General features: G+C 35.9%; 1 long non-coding RNA gene across 1 annotated transcript in view; it reads right to left on the bottom strand.

Moving 5' to 3' along the window:
* Positions 1-600: 600 nt before the first annotated feature.
* The window catches only part of LOC123795725 (uncharacterized), a 445529-nt gene continuing 424227 nt past the window's right edge, over positions 601-21902 (bottom strand). Inside the window, exon 6 of the long non-coding RNA XR_015723010.1 lies at positions 601-651. This is a non-coding gene — a long non-coding RNA (uncharacterized LOC123795725). The remainder of the gene's footprint in view (positions 652-21902) is intronic.

The following is a 21902-nucleotide window of genomic DNA, read 5'->3' as shown; positions in this document are numbered from 1 at the left end:
ATGTTCTTCGTGAGATGGAGTTATTTCCAATCAAAAATGATTTCAACTCAATCATAAATCTACCATGTATCTTCAGAGAGAATGGTTCCTAAAGCACACCCTCAGGGTTATTTTTTAATCTTCTGATCTTGTAATCACTAGAGCTCAAATAGCTCCCAAGTTACTCTATAACCTTTAGACAAGCATTGATTTATTTTCTGAGTTTCATCTTGCCAGACCTCTCATTTTAAAGATTGCTTCAAAAATGAGGTCTATGTTACCTTAACACTGGCTCTTTCCTTGATACATGCCCTGCTGTTAACTGAATACATGTCAGAAACATTAAAGACATACATAGGGCACTTTCTATGCTAATCATTAAACAGACCCTCCTATGTTTTTCCTCTCAAAATTACCTTGAGTAAAACAGCACTGCAGTCCTGCAGAGATATTGTCCTGGAGCAGTGCCTGGACATTAGTGACATCAACAATAAGCCAGGCTTGAGAAGTATGTTGCACTAGTCAATAAAATTGCTTTTTGTTTGTTTCGCTGCTTGGTTTGGTTTTTAACAAAACAAGAATCTAAAGATATTAGGTTCAAGTGGCTCTGCCAGTAATTACCTTGTGAATTTGGGCAAGTCATTTCATCTTTCCAAATCTCAGATTTTTTGCCTATAAAATAAAAAGTTTAGATGATTTGTTTTAATCCTTTATTAGGCCAACAAATTTTATCTACTAGACTCCAGACACACTAAGTCCAGATTGGATACAACCAATATCAACCGGTTACTGACTCTGGTTCATGACTTTTTAAGAAGTGACTATCATAACCAGCAGAGCATTTTCATTTACAATTAAATTCTTACCAAAATAAAATTTTAATTGCACAAAAATTTTATTCACTGCTATTCTAAGCACTCTTTCTTTCACCTTTCTGCTTATAGTTAATTGCTTAATTAAGTAATTAAATTGTTATATTACTCTGAAGGATTTTTGTAGTTAGAGGTCAGTGTTAGTTTCCTATATTTTAATCACCCTATAGTCTCACCATATTTGGGCAGAATGAAGTGGATTGCAACAAGCTTTAATTTAGTTGCAGAAATGAATAATAAGCAGAAAACATGGCCCAGGAGATAGGTTAGACAAGTGAGTGCATATTTAGGGCAAGATGAGGAAATACATCAGCAGGTCTTTTTCTAATCCAGGAAAAGCTGCAAGTATGATTAACCAAATCTTGAAACTCAGGTCATTGGTGCCATAATGGTCTATCGTAGAAGGTGATATCCTGCCCCAAACATGATTATCCAAATCTGGTGGGCCTTTTGCATACACATTACTCATCCTGTCTCTTTATATGCGTTCATAAAAGGAACAGAATCATTCATACTCCCATTACCCTACTTTTCCGAAAACCTTACTGTCATTTTTATCTTCTAGCTCATCTCTCTTAATCTTGATAGTATTCCCAGCAACTACTCAACTTCCTCTTAAGTTTTAATGTCATTCAAAATAGGCAACGTTTTACCTTTCGCTTTCATTTGCCTTTTTCTACTATTTCTCCCAAACAGAGAATGTGGACCTTCATGGTTTATTACATAAAACATTCCAAATGTCCTGATTTATAAGTTATGAAGCAAGTTGCATATATATACAGATATGTGAACACTGTTGCTTTGGATCGGTTGCTCATTATAAGCCTCAGTAACTGCCCTCCACCCTGTCTTGCTTTATTATTTAACTCTTTGGATTCAGTTTGGGGTCTGAATGTAATCTGAAGTAAAAGAAAATTAGCAATTTGGGGCAATCCTATATGGCATTCACTCTGCAGAGAAGACTGAGTGTATTTTTAGGCACAGCATGTTTATAACCTAATTTTCCCTCATTACTTTACAGAGGTGACCTTGTTCTAATACCTCCGGCACCTGATGTTATAAAAGTGAAATTCTTTTCAAACCTGCTCTGTTAATGTGTTCCTGCTCAGAAACAAATGCAAGATAACATTAACATTCCTGCCACAAAATACCTGCTAATTTGCTTGCAGTGAAGATAGAAAGCTTTTCATTACATATCACAAACTTCATTTATGTAGAATGAGTCACCAGGTTTGCTGAAAAGCCAATGAGCATCTAATCTCTAATGGTGCCTTCAGCTCTAACATCAATCCTCCTAGTTCGACTCATCTTTTATCAGCTATTCAGTCTTTTTTTTTTTTAATTTCTATCCCATTACAAAATTGTGTTGTTCATCTGTCAAAACAGCTTTGATTTATGCTTTTTTTTATATTACAGCTTCAGAGAAGAAAACACATACACACACAGAGGAATATGCTATTTTCTCATTAAGGTCAGAATAAAATCTATGTGACAGAAAATGAACAACTTGGTTTCAAACAAATGATGACATTACCAAGTTCATAAAAGTTTCATTCCTGATCTTAAATTCTGCTTGATATGTGTCCCTCCGTGTCGCTTCTCTTGAAAATGATCTGCAGAGGCCTGTGCAAATTTATATGCTATCTCTACGCATAAGAGAAAAATAAAAAGAAAGAAGCTTCAATGCCTTGGTTTGTTCTAAACATATTAAGACAATGGCTTTTCAATTATGGTTATTCTATTAAAGTCATATTCTAATGGCATACTATCATTGATGAAGTCCTCTCTTAATCTCTCAGAACTTCCCTGAAGATTAACCCTGGAGAGCTACTTTGTGTCAATCTTAGATCATTTCCTGAGGAGGGAAAAAATTGTGCTTTATGTATCAAACTCTAACTATAGACTTTCATTAAATACATTTAATGGATATTTTTCCTTATTAGATATAAAATTCCCCAAGAGTTTTAGGGACTCAGAAAACCTCACTGAGAACAAACTCTTTTGCACTGGCAGAATTAGGTAGCAAGTTAAGTCGAAAGTCAGTAAAGTCAATAAAAGTCAGGCAAGGAATGTATAGAAGGTTGAAAATATTCCACCACTTTGTTTTAATGGCATATTATGCAAACATTTGAGGGTTTTCTCCTTTTCTTTTCGACACCAAAGATATTTTATCCTTCCCAACAGGTGAACACAGAGGCATTTTCCTTGCTGTAAGAAGCAGAACCTGAAGTCATTATGCCCAATTTGTTGTATCCTAAGGCCCTAATAGGTCTTCATAGCAACCTGATGAAAAACACAAGGTTCAATGAAGCTCCACAGAGAAATCTCCCTCGAATGAAGCCTTGTCTTATTTGTCTGCAGAAAAAGCATACACCTCTTCAGAGTGTGACTGTTCTGTGTGATTAAAACTGATACAGAGGGGTGCCGGGGTGACTCAGTCGTTAAGCATCTGCCTTTGGCTCAGGTCATGATCCCAGGATCCTGGGATCGAGTTCCGCATGGGACTCCCTGCTCAGCAGGAAGTCTGCTTCTCCCTCTCCCACTCCCCCTGCTTGTGTTCCCTCTCTCACTGTGCCTCTCTGTCAAATAAATAAAAAATGAGATACAGACAAAATAAAGCGTATGGTAACCAGCTGGTTCCAAGTGACAATAAAGTCACTAATACCAAAGGTCTTGGATTTCTAATCTAATCCGGACCTTCTCTATAAGTTTCACACCTCAAATTGTGCCTTCTTTAGCTCAGAATTCATGGAAGTGTACACACAAAGATTATATGGAAATAATACCCTTAATATGAAGGTTTCCTGCTTCTCAGTTGTCAGCTCTAGTAAGTGTATTAAAACCATCCCATCCTTAATTTTTCTAAATCTACATTCTTCCTTAAGACTCCAAGTTTCCCTAAAATTATTTATTTCTTCAACATACCAAATTATTAGATAGAACAACAACAAAAAACTTGTGAATCCTTAATTTTCTTGATTACTTATTTACTTACATGAGATATTTTTATGCATAAATGAATACTACTTTGGTACATTTGATGCTGACAGAAATAGAATCTGTTCTGAAACAATCTACAAGTGGTTTTTGTGTTGAAGATTTTGCTATACCTCTCTTTGTCAAACACCTTCATTTCTTTCTGGGAAATTTTTCAACCCTGGGAAATTTACATTAAAATTACCATAATAATGGTGTACAACTTATATCACTATACACTTCCCAATGTGTTTATAAATATGCCTTTTCAGATCCCTATAACAACACTAAAGAAGATATGTGGTCAACCAATACGTTGGCAGCACTGTGGTAAGCTGAAAGGAATTTTGCTTCATACATAATTCAAAAGATCCGAGTAGTAGCTGTAGCTTCAATAATTTTAAACACTGGTTTGGATAAGTCACATAACCTCTTTGAGCCTCAGTTTCTTCAGTCACTAATTTAATGAAAACAAACTATGAGCTATAGGTTGTCTGGAAATGAATGAAATAGAATCTATACGTTCAAGTTATGATACAGTAGAGACTCATATATATTTAAGACTACCTATACAATCATATGATCCTAGATATATAAATTACGGTTTGTAAGACCAATGTAAGGAAAACTGGGTGAGGACTAGCCTTGCCAAATATTGTGTAGATTAAATGAAATAAGTAAAAATAATTTGAAAATGGCACACATATTATGAAAGTGCAAAGTATTACTGTCAAACGTCATTCTAGTAAACAGTCTCAGATCCAGCGGGCAGAATAATGGCTCCCCCAAAGGTCCACATCCTAATCCCTGGAACCTGTGAATATGTTGCCTACATTATAAAAGGGGCTGTGCAGGTATGCTTAAATTAAATAGTATGCGATGAGGAGACTATCCTGGATTATCCAAGTAAGCCCAGTGTACAGGTCCTTCATAATAAAAAAGGGAAGCAGAAGAGATCAGCATGATGAGATCTGAGAGAGACTCATCCACTAATGCTGGCTTTCCAGGTGGAGAAAAGGCAGCTATGAGTCAATGAGTCTTTGGATGGCCTCTAGAAGCCAAAAAAGGTACACAAACAGACACTCCCCTAGCCCTCCATGAGGGAATAGAGCCATTAATTTGATTTAGGTCCACTGAGACCCGCGTTGGGCTTCTAACCTACAGAACTGTAAGATAACAGATTGGGTTATTTAAAGTCCCGGAACTTGTAGTATTCTGTCACAGCTACCATAGAAAACGAATACACCAGGAATTAAGCTGTTTAATGTCAGACTGAAGATATTCCTAGGAACTCTGCCTCCAAGAATGAAAGGCAGAACAGAGGGGTTAGTACTCTGAGAAGGCATTTCAAGGCTAAGAAACACAAGGGAAGGGTATCGATTATGAAAAAGGCAGAGGATGACTCTGTGAGAGTGAGAACAGAAAACTAGACATGAACCATAAATGACCTATTATTCACATATTATTAGGCATCTGTTGTATACATAATTATATGCTATAAGTTTCAAGGAATATACGAAAGGTAAACTCCATGTATGTTCTTAAATGCAGAGTCCAGTTTTTATTTGTTTTTAATTTTTTTGCCAAGTGCCACCCTGTTCCAAAACACATTTCCCATTCCACTGAAGACAGATCTCATGGAATTCCTTAGCCAGGAGGTTTACCAAGGGGAGACACCTGGAGGATCTGTCTCCCACAGAGGCCATGTGTCTCTTCACAGCACAGATCCACAAGGGAACTAACTAAAGTACACTCTCCCTCATTGTGTCATGTGTGCAGTTCAAGAAAACTCTAGCTCCAGGAAGATAGCCTCCTGGGCTGGAGCTTCCCCTGTACGCAGAGGCCTGGAATCCAATAAGCGTAAGGGTAGGAAATGTGCAGGGAGGAAAGGGGGCATGCTTGGGTGCTCTGGGTCAATAGCCTGGCTCCCCCTGCTTCTCTCCCAGTTGGGAATATAGGGGAGTATTGAGAGTTTTGGCCACAGGTGGGCCACACAACTACCTGTGGTTTTCAACTATCAGTGGGTATATATAACTGCAACCAATACACACACAGGGATAAAAGGGTCCATCCTGCTCCAGAACAGTGTAGCTCATTCCTCTTGACTCCTGATCTCATAAGATCACAGAGTCTAATCTCCCAGGATATTGGACTGGGAAACATGAGTGAGAGACAGGACCTTAGTCCAATAAAAATAAGAGGTTCACAAGTGGTCCAAGGATAACCATTATTCAGATCCCTTCACCAATGGATGAACGTGAGAAATGCTGCCCCACGGAGATGGCCTGATGAACAAAAGCAGGCCCTATTCCACAGTGGGTGTGGGCCAAATGGTGGGGGCAGGTAACAAGAGTGAAAAGCACATGTGTGAGCCTCTGTGGCTCCACATCAGGGTACCATGCCATCAGCCCTCAGGTCCAGGAATTCTGGGGATGAACAGGGCCCCCGGTTGACATTTCTGGAGGATTCACAGGAATACTCAGGTTCCCCACCCCCCCACCCACCGCCAAAGCTCAAGTTAACAAGTCCCCTAAACCCAGGTCTTGCAGGAACTCCTAAACCTTGCAATCCCAGTATGGTTGGGAAGCTCGCTGATAAGAGATACCTAGGGGACCTGAATCCCACAGGTTCCCTTACTTTTTCCCAGGCACAGGGCTGCATGGGGTCTCACGGTCTCACTCAAACCTCCTGCTCTTCGTGGCATCGTAAACGCAGAACAGGTAACCCCTAACTACAGTAAAAGGGACTGACGCGGGGGTTGGGGGGGGGGGCGTATGCACACAAACCTAGAGGTCCTGGAATCCCCTGGGCAGGACACTGGTGAGAAGAGAAGCGTGCACAAGCCAGCCTCTCCGAATCCGCAGGCAGGTTTCCTTTGATTGGTCCTAGGGTTTCACCCTTGAGGGCTACTTGGGGCCACAGGCAGTGATGTATGGAGGAAACAAAGGGCAGCCAGCATGCATCCAGCTCCAAAACACAGTAGCCGAGTCCCCTGAGGCCAGATCTCACGATATCTCGGGGCCAGAACCTCGCGGGAACCTGGAAGTCCTGGAAACTCCTTAGCCTTGCCAGCCTGGGCAAGTCTCCTAATGAGACGCACCTGGAAGACCTGACTCCCACACAGTATCCATGAGTATCCAATCAGCACAGGGCCACAAGGGTCTAACTCAAATGACCTTTTCTTTTCCTCATCACTAGTGCAGTGCTAGGAACACAGCACCATGAAGATGGCTTCCAAAGTCCAGTAAAGACAATAGCAATACAGAATACCAGTTATTAAATGTCATAAAATTTAAGTAGTATAAATTATACATAGAACTATGAGTTCTACGAGTCCACAGATAAGATTATTTGACAAAGGGAGCGGCAATGTGGGGATGTGAATAGGTTACAAAGCCTAATGGCCACTAGGAGACCAAGAGGAGGTAAAACAGAGTGAATGGGAAGATTACAACTTCTATTTCCCACTAGAGAATTCCAATGCTTATCTTTTTTTATGTATTGAACGCCCATGAAAGAATTCCTTTGTATAAAGATTTAAATGAAGCTTTTTTTGAATAATTTGACAACCACTGCAGTAATCAATTGGAAACCGGTGAACAGATTTCAGCTTGGAAATCTCACCAATACTTTACCAGGAGTGTAAAAGTATAAAAGATGGAACAGAGATATCAGTTGTAATAGCCCAAGTTCAAGGTTAAGGGGGAAGACATGAAAAAGACAAATCTGACGGATTAAAAAAGAAAAAAAAACAAAAGAACAAAAGAAAGGAAAAAAAAGAACTGGTACTTCTTGGTCATGATTTGTTAAGAGAGGGAGATAGAAGACCAAGTAGCTGGCTTGAAGGACAAGGTATATCCCACTGCTCCCTAAGTAGCAACACTGGTTTGAATATTAACTAATTTAGGGGCACCTGAGTGGCTCAGTCGTTAAGCGTCTGCCTTTGGCTCAGGGCGTGATCCCGGAGTTCTAGCATCGAGCCCCACGTCAGGCTCTTCCGCTGGGAGCCTGCTTCTTTCTCTCCCACTCCCCCTGCTTGTGTTCCCTCTCTCGCTGGCTGTCTCTCTCTGTTAAATAAATAAATAAAATCTTAAAAAAAATTAATTTAATCCTCATAATGATTCTAGGAGATGGCTGGTATCATTATTCCTGGCTTACTGCTAAGGAAAATGAGGTCGCAAAGGCCAAGCACTTTGCTGAAGGTCACTTGGTTAGCTCTTGGCAGGGCCAGCATTCAAATTCAGGATGTGGGGCTTTGGGGCCATGTTCTCAGCCACTGTGCTATAGAGGATAGAGTAGTTATTTGAGAAAGAAAGCAACCTTTTTTTAAAAAAATATTTATTTATTTTGGGGGAAGGGGAAGAGGCAAAGGGAAAGGGAGAGAGAGAATATCAAGCTGACTCCCCACTGAGCATGGAGCCCCAGGAGGGGCTCCATCTCACGACCCTGAGATCAAGACCTGAGCTGAAATCAAAAGTAAGAGGTTTAACCTACCGAGCCACCCAGGTGCCCCCAAAAAGAGCAACTTTTACTTTGAACATGTGAGATTCGAGGCAAGTGAAACAGAATATCTCTGTGGTACATTTTGCTATCATTATAGTAAGATCTCAGAACATTGCTGCTGTGTAGAGCAAAGTTGACCCTGACAAATGATAAATCTAGATACCACTAAATTATTGTTTGAGTCAATAGGACACATTGACTTTTGCTGAATGCACTGAGAACCATAATATTATTTCATTATTACTAAACTACAGCAACCCATAAAGGAATTAGAGAGAGAACTACTTCCCTAGAGACAGTCATGCCATATGGTTGTTATAAAAATATAGTTTTAAATAACATCAAATCTAAGCACTGTTATACAAATCTCTTCATATCACACTATGTATAATTCCTAAGGGGTCAATAGAACACTCAATAAAACCCCGTAACAAGGAAATTATCTGATTATGCATTACTTGGCAATTATTAAAAACAACTTTAACAATTGTATTTCACTTTTTTAAATGTAGGTTAAGTCTTCAAGTTTTAGTTTCCGAACTATCACTGATAAAGAGGAAAATAACAGATATTAGTTCCAATTCAGGTACAGAATTTCTGACATATAATTAGAGATCTGCAAACTCATACGTAGTCAAGAGATGCCTCATTACCCACAGGTAGTTGACAAAATGCTTTACCACCTGCATATTGCCTGTTAAATTTAGATCAAGATTGACAAAACATTTTTTTCCTGTGTTGCTTATAACTCAAAAGCCAAAACTTCTAAGACTCCCTTGCCCTAGTTTCACTTTTTATTTATTTATTTATTTATTTATTTATTTATTTATTTATTTATTGAGAAGTCTTCCTTCGTAGAAGCTTTTAGAACTCTGTGAAACTTTTTTTTCTTTTATTCCTTTGCTGTTTGGAATTCCACTTCTGAGTTACAACTATGTGAAAGCTCTAAGATAACCACAAAAACAAAAGTGTGGCATCAAATTGAACCTGACCTTCTGGCAGGCAGAATGGAACAAAATCTCTCCTTTAAATCCCTCCAGTATTTGGTGAATCTTCTAATCCTAAAGAGCTGACTCTTATTGATTCTTTTTGTGTTATAAAAGAAATATCATATCTGAAGAACTTTTTTTTTTTTTTATAAAAAGTCTGTAGATTCTCAGCTACTTCGTTGAGAAGAATTCTAATGCTGAATAAAGAGTCAATCATCAGTACCAAAAGACAGACTCTGACCATTTGGAGAAAAACATGTAGAGGAATCTTTCATTTTCTTTGAGTTTCACCTTGAAGCAATTTATGGCTCTCCAACATATGCTACATTTGGTTGTAGAATCTGAGTATGTATCATAAAAAGATTGAGAGAATTCTCAAATATTGAGACTATATTGAGATTAACTCACAGGTAATTGATTTAAACATTGGGATATCTATCTATCCATCTATCTATATGCATATATACATATGTACAGGATTGCTTTTCTTACTATATGTTAATTTGTTTTAAATTTAAATTTTCAAACATGTGTGTAAGTACACTCAGTATGCATCCAGTCCTTATGTGATTTGCCAACATTTCAGCATTTTCCGCACATGTAAACTATGATTTTCTGAGTTTGAAGTCCCAGCTGCCATTCACTTTGGAAGTTAAGGAATTGTTTGGGGAGCTCTAAGGTCACTCAGCTGCATCTGGGTCACTGAGCTCAGATCCAGGCAGAACAGAATGTTGCTTTCCCAATGGACTTCTTTTTTAGTGCATGCTGCTTTTAATATTCACTCTCTCCCTGGGGTCTAACTGAGTTACAGTCAAAGTCCAGCTCAGCACAGTGGCCAGATTTCTTATACTCTTGAGGATACTGTGGACTACGCTAATGTTTAAAATATGGATAAAGTAATGAGCCACATATAAATCAAGGGAATAAATCACGGAACATGACGATAAAAAAAAAAGTCTTTGTATACATATGTCCTCTAAGTAAACCATTTAAATAACTGTTTTCCAGTCTTGCTTACACGGTGGGCTCATGGCAAGGATCTCAAGAACAGTGCAATAAGGAATCTGTAATGTAATCACTTAGTGTCTAGTGAAAGACTGTTTAATAGAACTCAATTGGAAGATGAAATGTCTTTATAAATTTTCTTCTGAACACTGGCATTTACACTCAGTCTAGAGATATTTTCAAAGTAATTAGTTTCACCAAAAAAACACAATTAGTTCTAAAATAGCAGAAATAGAAAGGTCCCAGTTATGATTCCAATTCATCAAAAACAATACGTTTTTAAATCCCCTATTTAAAACTGAAATAATAAGGTATTTGGGGAGGAGCAATGCTAAGGTATTTGTTAAGGAAGTGATGGAATGTAAAATGTCATAAACAAAAAGAATATGAGTTCTTTGGATTGCATTTAACACCCAAAAGTACAACGTCATGATAATTCTTAGAGAAATATTGAGAAATCCCAAAACCTTAATTTTTGTCTTCAAGTGAGACCATACCTAAATTGACTTAGGAGAAATTCTGTTCTCTTACGAGAAAATTATGTGACCACTTTTAAGAACTATAAGATGTAAGAAGAACAGAAATCCATTTAATCCTTCCATACAGAGGAAATTTAACATAATTGATTAAACAAGTGATAAGTTGAGAACCAAACTGAGTGCCTTGAAGCACGACAAATACTAGCAACAGCAGGAAGACACCAACTGTTCCTAGGACAAAAGGAGACAGTGAGAGGAAATGGTATACGAAGAGCAAAAAGGTAGGGTTATCCACTGCTTGGCAGACAGAAACAGGAACCATGGAATACTAGCTTCCTACCAGAAGCAGGAATATGGATACACAGTCACTGCTAGGAAAGCTACTCTAGGCAGAAAAGGGGGGGGTACCCTGATTGATCCTCTTCTCATCCACGAATACCTGCAACTTGCTGAATATAACCAGAACTCAATAGACAGGAAAATCTGTAATACGGAGCAAAACAAGAGAATGTGACAAATACACTAGCAACCAAACAGGCAAATAACCAGCACAGGAATTATAAGAAATGAAAATGTTAAGAATCCATAAATATCAGCTCATCCAACTGCTTACTTGTTCCAAAGCATTCATAGCCAGGAATGGTTCTGAAAGATGTCTGTGCTTATGATGAAACAAAATCCTTTACTTGTAATATGATCACATTTTCAAATGTTCACTGGTTTGGTCGTTATCCTTTTTTACAATATCTTTCCAGTTGTAAAGTCCATTTGGTGATCTTAATTATTACTTTATTTGATTGGCTATAGAAACTAAGTACTTCTCAAGTTCATTCATGAGTAGTTATCTTCAAGAATGAACAAAAAGACTGATATTGAGATGCCATGACAGAAACCAAGAGAACTTACAGTTTCAATCTCCTTTAAGTATTTTCTGTAGACTTATATATTTCTCCTTAGTGTATAAGAGTAAAGAATATTTAGTTAAGCAAAGCTGTTCTCATACAATAAGCGTCAAGACACAAAACCCAGTCCATATTCATTCTGCTTAGAACACCACCTTCCATTTTGCAAAGATATTTCAGGATTCCAGCTATTTATCTCTGAAATCATGTTGAAAGGATTTATTACCTCCTTTCCTGAGAGGTAATATCAGATCTTAGTCATATAAAAATACCATTGACTTTCAGTCTCTTTACTGTTCTAAATGTTCTAATTCTCTATGTCTTACTCATTAAGAATATACTGTGATGGGTTTTTTTCTGCTTTGAATTATGGTCTTAAGCCAGTTTGTAGCACTGATAATGTGGTTGTTTTCATCCCAGCCAAATCCAATTAATTTTTCAAGTAAAATTTCAAGGCATATTATATCTAAGCTTTTACTGCAGTTGAAAACAAAATTCGGGAATGGAAAACAGCTGTGTGCCTTTCTCCACTGTTTCTTTAATTCCCTCTAAGCTTTTGTTGTTTGTTCTTATGCTAGCATGGATTCTATAGAATTTAGTGTTGGGGGGGTGTTATGGTGGGTGTTTTCTGTATTAGTCAGGATGCTCCAAATAGAACCAATAGGATAAATGCATGTGTGTATGTAAATGTGTGTATGTGTTTAAAGGAATTGACCTATACGATTTTGGAAGCTGCCAGGTTTGAAATTTGCAGGGCAGGGTGGCAGGCTAGAAATTCTGGCAAGAGTTGATGTTTCAGTCCCAAGTCCTGAGCAATCTTGAGGCAGAATTCCTTCCTCTTCAGTGGACCTCAGATTTTTCTCTTAAGGCCTTCAACTGACTTCATAAAGCCCACCCACATAATGGATGCTAATCTACTTTATTCAAAGTTCATTTATTTAAGTTTTAATCATGTCTAAATAATGACTTTGCAACAACATGTTGACTGGCCTTTGACTAAACAACTGGGCACTACAGCCTAGTCATGTTGACACATAACTATCACATTTTTGTTTGTTACAATTCCTCCTTTGCCATTTCAAATGACCAGAAACCTATTTCACTAGAATTGTACTGCATCATTATCTAGTATTAAAAATATAGTACTATAAAATAAGAAATGTGATTTCTGAGTATGACTCCATTTCTAAAATATTATTTAAGAATATGGAGTATTATTATTATTAATCTCTATTTTAAGAAAATGCATCAAAATGAAAAATGACTTGCAATATTTTCTAAGCAGAAAATCTGATAAAACTCCTGTAGAAGTAAAGTAACTTATATTTATTATAAAATGCCCTCAAAAGCTAATTTAAATTAGTAAAAAAAAAAATTCTTGATGCTGAACATTTATTCTATAATCTTTGCATTATCTTAATTTTTCATATATTTTCAGTAAATTTCAGTGGCTATATATGAAGTTTCTATTTTGAATGTGTAGTTAAATCAATTTTTAAAAATTTTTTTTTACAAAACTCACAGATTTTAGTAAGCTCAAAGTCAATGCTTATAGTTTAATTACTATTATTTTAAACCCTGGTAAGAATTACTTCAGCGAACATTTCCCTAGTACTTTAGGCAGGATTATAATTTAGAAAATATTTTTTCTTATCACTTTTTTACAAATCTACTTATAAAAAAGCATAGGCTTAATAAAATTAATGTTCCTAAGGAAACTAATTTCTCAGTGACTTTATAGTTTTTGTTAATTAAAAAACAAAAAAGGAAAATATAGTTTTTGTTAATTAAATGCCATTTCTCATATATTAATGATCCACCTGAGACTGGAAATGAAATAGTTCTCTTTTGTTTAAAGAGAAAAAGTGACCAAAAGAAATAGGTCTCTTTTAATACTTTTGTCCAATATTGGTGTAAATTTTCTTCCTGATATCTTTTATATTCTTCTTTCCAAATTCAACTGCCTCAGAGTTTAAGAATTTAGAGGTTTTTAATTTTTTTCAGTCTCCCAATACTAGGATGGATGGTCTACAAATTTGAACTCCATTGGAAAATATTTGTTCTTAACTTTTAGTTTTTATTAAAAACTTAAGCAATATTTAGATTATTAAATCCCACACTACTTTTTAAATAACAGTAAGTTTCGGTTTGAACTAAACAGTCATGGATTTTCTTTCACAAAGTCATATGCTAACCTTATGTATAAAAATGTGGATTATTAATAGTTCCTTTTCTGAAGATAATGTTTTCCTCTATATAAAGATTTTTCAAAAACATAGCCTCATTAATCTTCTCTGTGTCTCCAAAGGTAATTGTGTATGCATGATTTCCATTTTACAGATTATAAACTAACCTAAGGAAACTGACTGTCATGGGATTCATTTTGTTTCTCATGCCACAGCTTTGACCCACAAAGATTTCAAATTTATTGTGGGCATAGACTTTATTTTACTCTTCTATTATATTCCCCAAAGTCCAAAGAGAATGCAGTCTTGTGTGACTAAAGAAAAAAAAGTTTCAAACTTAGAAAGCCAGGCTTTGAGACATAGCTTTCCCATTTGGGCAAATTATTGAACCTCTCCAAGTTTACATCTGTGAAACACCTGCTCTCTCTACAACAGTGTTGTTTGTGAGGCACAAATGAAAGAAATATGTAAATGTGCTTTGTAAATTGCAGCTCCTATATAAATGTTAGCTGTTATATTGTACTTAAAACCCCACTTGACACTTTCTTTGAAGCTCATATTGAATCTTATCAATGTTGGCATTCTTCAAGCCACAGTATATCAGATATGTTTACCAATCATTTACTGAATACATTAAAGAATGAATGCTATTGAATATGTACTGCGTTTTAGGCCCTGTTCTAGATTCTGGTGTTGAGAGGTTGCATTTTTAAATGTTATCAGGCAAGCCTGAAAATTCTAAATGCCTGAAAGAAGTAAAGGGGCAAGCTTGTGGTTAACTGGGGAAAAAACATCTAGACAAAGGATATAGCAAATGCCAAGAGTGTTTGAGATACTGATGGAGGACAACTGTGCTGCTGCAGTATAATCAAAGAGAGGGTAGTAGGATATGAGATCTGAGATAGTAGGAATAGGGGTAGGTCAAGAAAGACACTGTGGATTCTCATGAACACTGGTTTTTACTCTGAACAATTTGGCAAGCTTGGAGTGCTTTATACAGGGTGACCGTGTCACTGCAGCTCCTATAATGAGAATAGAATGCAGAAGAACAAGAGCAGAAGGGACAAGACCAGCTGAAGGAGTCAGTAAAGAAGCCCAGGCAAAATATGACTATGATGGTGACTCACCTAAGGTACTAGTAGAGCAGGAGGTAATAAGAAGGCATATTATATAGATAAGTTTTGAATGTAGAGCTGATAAAAATCGGTGAATGGTGGGGCGCCTGGGTGGCACAGAGGTTAAGCGTCTGCCTTCGGCTCAGGGCGTGATCCCAGCGTTATGGAATCGAGCCCCACATCAGGCTCCTCCGCTGGGAGCCTGCTTCTTCCTCTCCCACTCCCCCTGCTTGTGTTCCCTCTCTCACTGGCTGTCTCTATCTCTGTCGAATAAATAAATAAAATCTTTAAAAAAAAATCGGTGAATGGTATTATGGTAAAACTATGCACACATTTTGGAAAAACTTACATCTTTATAAAATTGAGTCATCTCTTCAATTATTTAGATCTTATTTAATGCCTTTTAATTAGCTTTGTAGTTTCCACTGCAGAATTCCAGAACTGATTTTCCTGCATTTTTCCCTAGATACATAATGATTTTTATTTGCTATTATAAGTTCATCTTTATTTTTTTTCTACCATATATAATTTATATATATAATCTTTATGTACATAGATAAATATACATAATCTTCTCAAGTCTATAAGAACTTAATGAATGAATAATGTTAGACCTGAAACTAATTTAACATTGTAGGTCAACTATACTCCAAAAAAAAAAAGAAAAAAAAAAGACACTAGATGTAAAACAAAAAGATAAAGTGAAATTGGAAAATATTTGAGTACAACCAAAGAAGGAAAGGAAGGAGACATAGAGAAATAAAGAACAGAGGCACCTGTGTGATTCTGTGGGTTGGGCATCTGATGCAATTTCAGTTAGGGTCATGATCACAGGGTTGTGGGATCTAGCCCTGTGTCAGGCTCCCTGTTCAGCCGGAAGTCTGCTTAAATTCTCTCCCTCTGCACCTCCCCAAGACTGCTACCACTCTCTCTCTAAAAAAAGAAAGAAAGAAAGAAAGAAAGAAAGAAAGAAAGAAAGAAAGAAAGAGGTTAAAAGCTTTAGACACAAATATATAAATACTAATATAATATGCATATATAAGCAAGCATATGCATACACACACATATATGTACATATATTGTAACATTTTATACACACACACATACACATAAGATTTTACATTTATATGTCTATATGTATAAAATGTCAAAAATATGCTTTATATACTTCATCCCATTTTATATTCTTTTCTTTCCTATGTCCTTCACCTAGAGTAGTCAAATGTTTTTGATTATGAAATGTTTTTCCTTTATCAACTATTTCCAAACTATGTGTTTTTCTTTTAATGATTACCCTATATATTTTATGCATCCTTGATATATTACAGTGAAGTACTATTTTTTAGAGGGGGGAGGGACAGAGGGAAAGAGAATCTTAAGCAGGTTCCATACCCAGTGCCGAGCCCAATGCAGGGCTCAATCTTACAACCCGAAAATCATGACCTGAGCTGAAATCAAGACTCAGATGCTTAACTGAATGAGCCATCCAGACGCCCCAGTGCAGTACTATCTGTTTTACCACTTCCCAAATAATCCTGGAATTTTAGGACCCTTTAAGTTATTTAATCCTCTTTGACTTTTGTATTAATTTGATATATATTTTAAATTCCAAAACAATTATTGTTAATAAATATTCATTATGATTTAGCCGTGTATTTAATCTTTCCATTGCTCTTCATTGTTACCTGAATTTCAGTGTTTCCACCTATTATTTTCTTTTTACCTAAATCCTTATTTTAAAGTTCATGTTTTTTGATGATAAATTCTCATTTTTTCCTTTTTTGTTGTTGAATATAACTTTACATTCATTTTTAAAGGACAGCAGCATAGGGTATACAAATATAAATTCCCATAGGTTAGATATCTTCCTATTTTCTTCTAAATTTCATTTTTAATAGGGGGAGGAGGGAAGGGCAGAGGAAGAGGGTGAGAGAGACTCCTAAGCAGGTTCCATGCCCAGCATGGAGCCAGAGCCAGATGTGGTGCTCGATCTCATGACCCTGAGATCATGACCTGAGCCAAAACCAGGAGTCTAATGCTTAACTGACTGAGCCACCCAAATGCCCCTAAATTTCATTATTTCTGTTAAAGGCCAGGTTTTATCAGCTTTGCAAATTTCATATACTCTCAAATATTGTTTCACACCTCTCTCTGTTGCCTCTAGCTCTGGGATTCTAATTACTATTGTGTTGGACATTGGAAATCTCACATGTGTCTTACATTCCTTTCCTTTATTTCCCATTATATTTTCTCTGTTTTCAATTAAGATAGGTATTTTTTATTGTTCTGTCTTCTATTGTTCACTAATTGTGTTTTCTGATCTAATTTGCTGATATAATAACTTATTGAAGTTTTTTCCCCCCAGCGTTAATGTATAGTTGACAAATAAAGTTGTAAGATATTTAAAGTATACCTTATAGTGATTTGATATTTGTATACATTATGAAACAAGTCCTACCATGTAATTAACACATAACACAAAACCTCATATACCTTTTATTGGCAAGAAAATTTATTTAAGTTATACTCTCAGCAAATTTCAATTATATAATACAATGTTACCAGCTATAGTCACCATGTTTTGCATTATATCCTCAGACCTTACTCATCTTACACTTAAAAGTTTGCATGCCAGCCAAGCATTGGCAAGGATGTAGAGAAAAGGAACCCTTGTACACTGTTGGTGGGAATGTAAATTGATTCAGCCACTGTGGCAAACAACATGGTGATTCCTAAAAAATTAAAAATAGAACTACCACATGAACCAGCAACTCCACTTCTAGGTATATACCCAAAGTAAATAAAAACAGAATATTAAAGAGATATCTGCACTGCCATGTTTATTGCAGTATTATTCACAACAACCAAGACAGGGAAACAATAGCCTAAATGTCTGTCAATGGATGAATAAATAAGGAAGATGTGATATTCATTATTATTCAGCCATGAGCAAGGACATCCTTCCATTTGCAACAACATATATTGACCTTGAAGACATTATTATTATTATTATGGTAAGTGAGATAAGTCAAACAAATACTGTGTGGTAAAACTTGTATGTGGAATCTAAAAAAGCCAAACTTGTAAAAACAGAATAAAATGGTAGTTACCAGAGCTTGGGAGGTGGGGTGATAGGAGAAATGTTGAAGGGTACAAACTTGCAATGAGTAGTAAATAAGCTACAGTTTTAATGCACAGTACAATGAATATAGACTACAATATTATAATCACTGAACTTTCTAAGAAACTGGATCTTAATTATTCCAACAACTAAAAAGAAATGATAATTACGTAGTGATAGAGGTGCTAATTATCACTACAATGGAAATTATAACCATATAAATGTATCAAATCAACATGTTGTACACCTTAAATTTACACAATGTTACCTGTCAAATATATTTCAATTAAAGAATTTTTAAAAAGTGAATTGAATGTTAGCAAATTGAATCCCACAAAATAAACAGGAAATTAAACCACAAAAAGTCCAGTATGTTCCAAGTAGGTAAAACCAGTTGCTGGCCATCCACATTAATAAAATAGAGAACAAAGATGCGATCAATACAATAAATGCAAAAAAAAAAAGGGTAAAATAAAAAATGTTTCATCAATTAAAATTGAGCGAAATAGGAATAGAGGGGAACTTCCTTGTTGATCTTGTAAGTGGTATCTACAGATATCCCAAAGCAAACATTTTAGTTAATAGTGAAATGTTAAAAGTTATACTTCTGAGATTGGGAATGAGACAACAAGGTCTATTCTTATCCCTTTTATTGAACATAGTACTGAATATCCTGCAGAAATACAAGAATAAAAGAAGAATTTGAATGTAGGACTTAAAATTCTCGTGACATTAGACAACACAGTTGTTTACTTTAAAATTCAAAATGATCTATAGTCAAATTATTAGAATTAATAAGTGGATTAGCATAATATTTGAATATGAAGATTGACCATAAAATTTAAAAACATACAAATAAATACAAATTACAAACTACAACAAATTATATATTGATATTACACTGCAAGAACAGTAAGTTCAGTGACAATACATGACATGGTCAATGTGTTCTCTCTCATTAGCAATACAGAATTCCATAATGTTGCATAAAATTGAATTGAGAGCTTTAAGAGAGTATTTCCATCAAAGTCCCTATAATTAAATCTTTGATGTGTCACCCTATATGACTTCTGCATAATTTTTGTTGAAGAAACCTCTGCTTCGAGCATACATGACTCTATATCTAGTGCCTTATTTCAATGGAGGCATGTAGTAGGCACTCAAACTGACTATTGATTGAATGACTGAATGATTATAATGTTTTCCAATCTCTAAAATCTCTTAAATCTATTCTATTCAAACCCCTTTTATTGTAAGATGGATAATTTTTTTGAGAGATAAAAATATGAAAGTCTCCTCTCTCTTAACGATATTGTCTATTTAATTTCCTTCTTCAATCAAGTAATATATATATATATATATATGTATATATATATATATATATATATATATATTTTTTTTTTGCATCTCCTTGTTAGTGATGTGTAAAATAACTGCCCAGAGCAGAGAGGGGCAATATGGTATTGCTGAACAAGATGCACAGATTACTGTAAAACAGACTGGTTTCCAATTCTAGCCATTAGTTATGACACAGTAATTCTATGACCTAAGGCAAGTTACTTTACCTTTCTAAACCTCTGTTTACACAGTTAAAAATGGGAAAATAATACCTATCTCTAAAGTCACTGTAAGAATTAAATGTGATCATATATGCTACCTGTTTTTTTTAACATTTAGTACATGGTAAATATTTTATTATTATTATTATTATTATTATTGGTTTTATTATTATTATTACAAATCAATAACTGTACAATCTCTATATATACCTCCCAGTGGAAACTCCAGAAATTATAAATAGGAAGAGTTTAGACAGAGAAATGTAGTTGTAAGAGGAGTTCTAAAAAATGTGTGCTGAAACTACAGTTGCACAGTATGTGTACTCTTTTTATTTAGAGTACATTTTTTATTTGACATGTCTTTGGCACAGTGGGTAATAGAGAATATTGAGAGTATTGATATTCCTCCACTGACATTATGCAATTATCCTTTTGGGTGTGATGCATTTCTTATTCAAATAAGAGTTTAAAGTAGAGGAAAAAAATATATACTGCCTTTCAAAAGCAAAGTCATTAATTCTGAAGAGGAGCAAGTTAAAAGGCAGTTGCTAAGATCTATCAAGTTCTACCAAGAGAAATGAAGGTATTTGTTAATTGCCAAGGTCTCATTACTGTACAACATTTGGAATATGTTGGCTTTCAGTAGGCAGTGTGCTGGCCTTTAATGGCATCAGCCTATAGCACACATGTTAAAAAGGAAGATAATATTGGTGGAAGATTATACACTACAATGCAGGTAACTCAAAACCACGAGTTTATTTTCAATATAAAATGTAAAATTAAGTTGGTGTAAGATTCAAAATAACCTCAAAAGTACATTATTTAAAAAAGTGTTAGTTGTTCAAAGGCAATACCCAAGATGGGCAGAGAATTGAAGTAAGAAATGTTGCTGAGATCAATTGAAAGCCGGAGGGAAGAGGTGGTCATTTCTTCCCAAGATTCATTGGCTCTGTTTTTCTTTAACAAAGTCAGAACATAATTGAAATCGCAAAGAAATACAGATAAACATATTCATGAAATAAATGTTTGTGTTGTTTCTGAGAACCGTTTAAGCACTGGAGAGAGAGCAGTGTGAAACCTGAGAGCCTTGCCCTTGAAGTTTGCATTCAGTCATCAAAACATGAAGTATCAAAAATTTTTATCTAGTGTTTGTGAAGTGAAGCAGGACAGCCTTTACTCAGTACTTCAGCTTTGCTCAGATTCAAATTACCGGCAATCATAAAAACTGAATGAAAAAAATGATCTTACACGGACTCTGCAGGCACCAGGATTTTTAAGTAGTAATATGGTTCTTTAGGATCTCCCAAATATAAGGAGCAAAAGAAAAATTTGGAGGGTAAGAGTATTATTGTGTCAAAGAAATTATAATTCCTAAAGACTGCAGATGCTAATGTAATGATAAAAATCTTAACATCTTTCTATAAAATTGTTTAGCAAGTTTGGTTTGCTAACATTTTGTAGTCAGAATTTGGGTATGAGGGGTGCCTGGGTGGCTCAGTTGTTACATGTCTGCCTTCGGCTCAGGGCCTGATCCCAGGGTTCTAGGATCGAGCCCCGCATCGGGCTCCCTGCTCTGCTGGGAGCCTGCTTCTTCCTCTCCCACTCCCCCTGCTTGTGCCCCCTCTCTTGCTGGCTGTCCCTCTCTCTGTCAAATAAATAAATAAAATCTTAAAAAAAAAATGTATTTGAGTATGAAAGCCTGAAAGGATAGTAGTATCTTTTGCTTATGTTTGTCTGTTTGCTTGCTAAAAGTAGAGAGCTACAAGTTGAGGCTGATAGAATTTTTCCTCCAAATTCCAACTACAACCTGGTCTGAATTCTGACAAGGAGTTTCTGAAACTCCAAGTGACGCTCACTCTGTCTCACACTATTTAACTGCAAAAATCAACTGTGGGACTCAGGATAGCAACTGATTGTGTGATTCCATCAAGTGTTCATAACCACCTATTATAAGGTGCTTAACATTATGCTGATTGCTGTGAATATACAAGAGAAGTTTAAGACATAGTCTTAACTCTCAAAGACTTTAAGAGTTTATTTGTAAATGCATATGCAATAAATAGCCTAAGAGAACAACAAAACACCTTGCATAATTAAAGGTTTACTGGCAGAATTTTAGGGGAGGAGAAAGTTAATGGATACTTTGCTAATTAGAAAAGGACTGTAGGAGGGAATGAACTAGATAAATACTAGCCCATTGGCCTGGTGGGATTTGT

The sequence above is a fragment of the Ursus americanus genome, chromosome 35 (genome assembly GCF_024610735.1).
Source record: "Ursus americanus isolate L20-20 chromosome 35, mUrsAme1.1.p, whole genome shotgun sequence".
NCBI classification, from domain to species: Eukaryota; Metazoa; Chordata; class Mammalia; order Carnivora; family Ursidae; genus Ursus; species Ursus americanus.
Note: the sequence above shows the minus strand (reverse complement) of the source record. Positions and strands in the feature narration are given on the sequence as shown.